This window comes from Saccoglossus kowalevskii, chromosome 17 (genome assembly GCF_978046115.1).
Source record: "Saccoglossus kowalevskii chromosome 17, keSacKowa6.1, whole genome shotgun sequence".
Lineage (NCBI taxonomy): Eukaryota > Metazoa > Hemichordata > Enteropneusta > Harrimaniidae > Saccoglossus > Saccoglossus kowalevskii.
In genome coordinates, this window is record NC_140657.1 from 8,931,810 (window position 1) to 8,938,600 (window position 6,791).

The following is a 6,791-nucleotide window of genomic DNA, read 5'->3' on the forward strand; positions in this document are numbered from 1 at the left end:
ATTGTCATACATGTCATAATCAGCTGGCACGCACGTGATAATAAAATAAATGCGACATTTACTATATGGGGCCGCCACCTTAAATGGAAGACAAGTTGTGAAACATGTTTTTCAGATCCTACAAATCAGGATAAAAAAGCCAATCTTTCACAGGAATACGATCCATTAGGGGTAATATTCAGCCAACCGATAACAAAATCTGGCCGAATTCATCGTTTTTGTGAAGAGAAATACCATAAATACGAACACCTAATTACACGAAAAACATAGAACACTTTCCTGGGGTATTTGAAACCGAAATTTCACGTGTGAATGATTAGCATTTTTGTCCTTCGCTCTGGAAAACACAATCCCATTATCAAGGTCACGTTTATATGCGCTGGTCCCGCTAACTCTGGATCAAACTCACCGTGTTCCATATCCAGAAGCTCACTGCCTTCATCTGCAAGGAATGGGTCATTGGTCTGTGTAGCAGCATGTTGCCTCCTTTCAATGTTTTGGGTGGCTCATTTGCCACCTCCTCAGTATGAAACGCTACGACCTCTTCTCCCCCAAACAGCTTCACTCCCGTCCAGGCATTCAGAATAAAGTTCTTCTTCAATGCTGCCGAAATGTCAATATTAAGGGAGTCCCAACTGTCGACAAGCATCATCATATCATCCCTTGAAGTTGACGGGATCTTCAGCTGGTCATCGCTGAGCTGCTGCATCATCATCTCTGACTCGTGCTGCCTGTAAGCTGCTTTAAGGTAATGATGCAGGTGGGTGTCATTGACCTAAAAGTCGCCTGTGGTGCCTCCATCCATACACATAAGATGTTACTGAACTAGAGAAGCTCCTCAGTTGGCTGGGGGTTGTTTTGCTGCAGGTACTCTTCGTACAGCTGTTTGCACTTCATTACTACGCATACCAAGGAACCTATTAAGAAATAAAATTACATGATTTAGGATGCATGCAGGTAATTAGTTCAACGATTATTTCGAAATATCTATTTGAAAAAGTAAATCCCAAAACCGAGTTAATTCCATAATTAGGGGAGCGCAGTTTTTTAGAATGTGGGCGACAGTTACCACAACAAATAACTTTATTAAGTACTTGCAGTAGTTACTAACAGACTTTCACACTCTCCCTTCCATGTGGTTCATTAAACGTGTGCCCAGAGGGGTTGTTTATAAGTATTGCTTTGTATAATATGTGCTAAGCCGGTAACTGAGGGTGTTGTCACCCAGATTTGTTCAATTGTGTATTACTATACACCTTGTTCCGATTTTGTACTTCTATCCCATCACTGGGGGGGGGGGGTCACAAGAGGCCATTCTGACGTGACTTTTTTTTCGTCAGTATAGCACATTCGCAAATGTCATTTGCCTGTAATTAATCATGAATAGGATTTGTAACAATTATTGATAACTGATTTGATATTCTATATGTAACCTTAGGTGGGCTTAAATCAGGTATGTTCATTTCATCATAACATCAATTCTCTAATTTCTCGTTTTTGATATTGCTGGCGTGACTTTGCTCCAAAAAATAGTCATAATTGTTCAATAGATAGAACAGTTTAGCATTGATGCAAATTACGTGAATAAATAATCTTGTACTATTGTATTTTCAACCAATTTATATCACCTATATAACTTTTATAGCAATAAAGGTATTGTATTTCAATATATAACTTTGTTTTTGCAGTTATTATAAACTTTAAAGTGAGTAGAATTTGACAACTAGTCATGTTTCCAACATAAAGTGGGATATCAATTTCAATGTCTACATGTATATGACATCGATTCAATCTCAGTTCTGTTCTGTTCCGGTGTTTCACAATCATTATGATGTTAATTTAACCTCATTTCAATGACAAAGATATACTTGTGGAAATTTGACGTTGATTCTATTTGCACATTCAGATTTTGTCTGCTTGGTATGACAGTGTGATACGTACTCGCTAGTAATATTTCTGTTTATAAAACTGTTTATGCTTAATCCACTCTGCTACAGAACCAGAATTACCCCCAGACAAATGGATGAATGGCACTTTGTAAAATGCACCTATACCTGTTCATTCATCCCAAGGTCACTTTGAACACACATGTGCTTCAATGTATAATATATAAATGTATGAACATCAGTTTGAAAGATTACACATTGAAGTCATTTCATATGTACATTTATTACTACTCCATTTATGAATGTCACATCACCTCTATTTTTTGGTCTACATTTCGTCATGATCTAAAAAATATCTATATTAGACGAGAGATTAGATCTACATGTTTGATAAGGGTGTCGGTCAAGAAATACACTAAATAGATCTTTATAGTGTATCAGAGATTTATTTGATGTAATCTACCATCAGAAGTAGATAATACCACTCAATATTTATACATGAGCAGATCAACATTCATCATATGGTTCAAATCAAAGAAACAAAATTGCATAAAATTATATCTGTCAATTATAGATATTTATGAACACACACAATATTATCTTTTTGTCTATTGCTATTCAAATGTAGAGATGGCTTTATTGTGTGGAAGAGTTCGATTGGGGCCTTTCAGTGGGACTGGGAAAATTATTCTAGGACCATCCACCAGAAACTTACACCTAACCATCTGTACCCAAGTCAGACTGGAAAAAATGAGGAACCATCTGGCTAAGGATGTTCTCAACAAAGATATGGTCCACCTTACCAGTCTTCCCTCACAAATGGAAAACACTTGGATACATCTATTTCATTCTTTGAGAACACGGCGTTTTTGATTGATGTTTTCAGAGATAGAAGACCAATATTGACAAGTTAAGACGAACGAACCAACAAATTACAATCGATATTCTCTTGGTTTTGAGAATGGGAAAAAGGGTTATGACAAATGCAGACACAAGTCCAGATCACTGATGTCAACACAATGCAGGGAAGATCTACCATCGTGTATTCTTGGTGTTATTGGTGTTTGCAAATCACATATTATTGAATTTCCTGTTCATGGCATATTACCTTCCTGTTTTAACAGCGATATAGTTCAAAAGCATTTCTGCCAGGAGCGAGGTTTACATAATGATAATACTACCAACCCCACTTATATTAACAAGGCTAGGGAGAAACCAAGAAGTAATAACGAGAACACCTTTGGTGAGTTTCAATCTACTTGTAGGACCACATGGTGCTGCGGTGATATTTTTTATATTTGTTTTTTGCAATTCTTGCTCATAAATTACAACACGACAGAATACATTAAGTAATGATTCCGGAACCGGAAAAAAATTATGAAAGTAGCACAATTGCAACTGTCATGTTTATCTATATGCTTCCATTCCATGAGAAGTATTGTCAAATACATTTCCTACTTATCGCTTCTTGCTAGGAAGAAGTGTGTACTGACATTTATTTTTTAAGATGTAAAGCCACTACCCAAATACTCAACGGAGGATGCAATTGCTGAAGGGAAAGATTTATTTCAGCAAGCAAAGGAGAAGGTTCAGCACAACAATATTTTCAGCAGCAAAGTATTGCCTGGGGTGTCTTCTGCAAGAAATACAGTGCTAACATTAATTGAGAAAATGCTGAAAGTTGGAATACAGATTTTATACAGCAAAGTAAATGGTTATACTTCAAATGCCATTGTCACTCGTGTGTTCTTTGAAACACTTCTGTTAAGATGAGAGGAAGTTGAACTAACCATAAATAAACACAGTGCCCCAAAGATGAACAAGACAGAGGAAATTATTCACAGATATGCCTGTGGATATATCCCGATGGCACTTTCGAGACTTTCGTCGTGGGTCAGCATTCCAGCCAATGGTAGCTGTTCTCTCAGAAATGAGAAATACAATTGCGCAGTCACCAACATTTCTGGCATATACAACCTAGCAGGGTAAATCGAGGTGGATTGTACAAGGTTAATGACAAGACATAATTATTTCATCAGACTAAATCACAACACACTAATGGATCAAAACCAGTCTTTTCAACAGCTAGTTATTGACGGTGTTTTGGCGGATAGGATGGCCCTTTCATATTGGTCTGATATATCTTCAGGTTTGAATGAGAATTCTGCCTTAGATCCTTTACTTATTGTTACGTATTTCTGTGTTTTGTTTAGTGTTTTTGTGAATGCGAACACATTTACCACTGAGCTAGGGAGACCCCCTATATTCGTGTCATTCAATACAATACCTCGCGTGGTCAGCAGGTGTGTCAAGGTTTTGGTGTCACCACCTGGCGTGTGGGACAATTGGATCCCGGGTGTTGTTACATTTCGTCGTACGTTATCAATGCTGAAGGTCTGCTATGTCGTTTTCCACTGAGTTCAGCATTTACTTCAAATGCGTGTTCGTCGACCGACTACTTCAACTGAACAACTAAAGAACTGTAAGGTGCGTGAACATCCTATGGCCAGAGAATTTAAAGGTGTGAGGTCATCGTTTCAAGTACGTGTTTCGACGTTGTCGTTCCAGCGTTTGTGAATTTCCACGTTATCGTAGCCCAAAGGTATTTCTTATGGAACTGACTGTGTTCATGAACTGACCTAAAGTGTTTGCCTATATGTTTGTATTTATATCAAAACCATGTGCTTATGACTTGTATTTGTATGACAGCAAATTGTAATCGAGCAACTGTTTTTGAGGGGCAAGCATTCCGAATAATTGTATTTTGGATTGGTGGTGTTTCTGAAATATATTTAAATATAGTATTATTTGTTGTGTTGCCTTAAATGTTGCAAACAGATCTTCTGGGTGTGAGAATTATTGATTTGTGGGAATCTAAAAAACATTTCAGTACAGGCTGGGCTCTCTCTGGAATTTGCTAGGTAATAGTAAATTTACTAATCAAGAAAAAAAAAGTATTAATAAACTTTGTCTGGAAACTGCGGAGCATTTTCCCGCGACCGAGCACAACGGGGAAGAGAGAAGGAGAGGGAGGTGTCCCATCTGTCGTCCGCCGAAAACAAGAACAGCATGCTGAAAATGGTGCTTGCTGGTGCAACCTGAGCTCTAATTTTGTGTGTAATTTTATGATATCAAATTAGGCCGTCTGCTCCACAAAATGTACCATTTATGATGGTACAACAAAATATAAAATGTAGACACCAGAACCTTTATTTGAATAACTCAGTATTAATTAAACATATTCATGATAAGCTCATATTTTTAACAGTGGGGAAAATAGTCATCATTCAAAAGTTCACTGCCTAGAACACAAGTATGTGAATAAATTTTCACGGGGAAATTTCTCAGAAAAAAACTCCATGCCAATCAATATTATTATGAAGTAATCTCCCGTGCTCATCATGCAAACCCACATGTTGACGTTTATGACGACACACAATGACTATTTATTTTCATCGAAATTTCTGAATTAAAGTGAAAAAGTAACTAAAGTAACTTTCGGTCTTGTAACTCGATCTCAATGCTAAGAATGCCCGGTAAGAATGTTACACAAATTATAGTATTTTTCGATCGATTCACTAACATTGTCTCACCTTCCATTAGCTGTGGAATCATAGCCCTATGTTGCCGACCGCATTATTTACGTGACAGACACTGGCCGGCCCATGTTCGACATACAACAACAAAAATAAAAACAAGACGTCCGAATGAAATTCGTAGGGCAAAATTAGATTGTATGTCGCACCAAAGCGCTACGGAACCGCAGCTAACCTTCCATTATTTCTGAAATCGTGCTGCAGTACGATCAACTTTCCGTTTCTTGGTGCTGTCAGGGTTAGGACACCCATATGTTTCTGATTCTGAACACGATTTAGCGGTTTTTCCATCTCGTCGTGAAAAATACTCGTCGAGCAGTTGTCTGCTCCTTTTTGACGTAGCCTCCATTTTCAATAAATAAACAAATCACGTGTTTGATAAGGGCGACATGAAACCGTTCCATACTGAGAGTAATGTCGCGGGGTATCTTGAAACACATGTCGACTAAACTACGCATGTGCGATGACACCAAAATAACTTTAGAGTGGAAAAATACATTAAGTGGCAGTTCCGTGTTGATCGCGATCACCATGTAACAATTGTTGCAATCTTAGAAGTAACGGGACATTGTTTAACTTTAAAATGACAATCACTCAAACCGTAACACGCGTGATGATCACAGTCGAGTCTTGACAATTAAATGAGGGCGATTTGCGAGGGTATTTTGTACAAAATGTGTTCGTAAATCCTACTAATAGATATTTATTTTGTTCGTAAATCTCGTTCAAATTTCGTAATTTACGACATTTGCGAGCGACAGCGAGAGCACAATATAAATTATTACATTATGAGCATGATTCAAGACGGCGGCCCATATATACAAATATTGGAAAATTAATATTATTTTATTGCTTGTACACCAACTGACTGTGGGCTCGATATAACGTTATCAACTTTTGAAACTTGAACACGACTTGCGTAGGTTCGTTGGTTAAATTCTTGTAAGCTTTCACAATTAAAAAAAAATAACAAATACAATTCCAAACTGTTAACAAAAACCCCCGATTCTACGGGTAGTGGTGTATCAACATGCGTTTCTGCAACAGTTCTCACATTAGCTCCTCGTATACGCAAAGTGTTAGAGAATTTAAGCTTTAGAACATTTGCATTTTGGCAAAACTGCTGAACAGTTAAGTGTCTCATTTCAACCTCTCATCTGTTTTGTGAAGTACGACTCGAGAGGATCTTGATTGAATTTCTCCGACAGGATGAACTGCACATCAGGTTGACGGAGCAGGTATCTGGTAACCTCAACAAAGGCATTCACTGAAAGTGAAATAAAGAATTGATTAATTAAGCAGTGTTCAA

General features: G+C 37.6%; 1 pseudogene; it reads left to right on the forward strand.

Annotated features, from left to right (window-relative positions):
• The first annotated feature begins 2,894 nt into the window (after nt 1-2,894).
• Nucleotides 2,895-4,304, forward strand: LOC146732618 (uncharacterized; annotated as a pseudogene).
• The last annotated feature ends 2,487 nt before the right edge of the window (nt 4,305-6,791 follow it).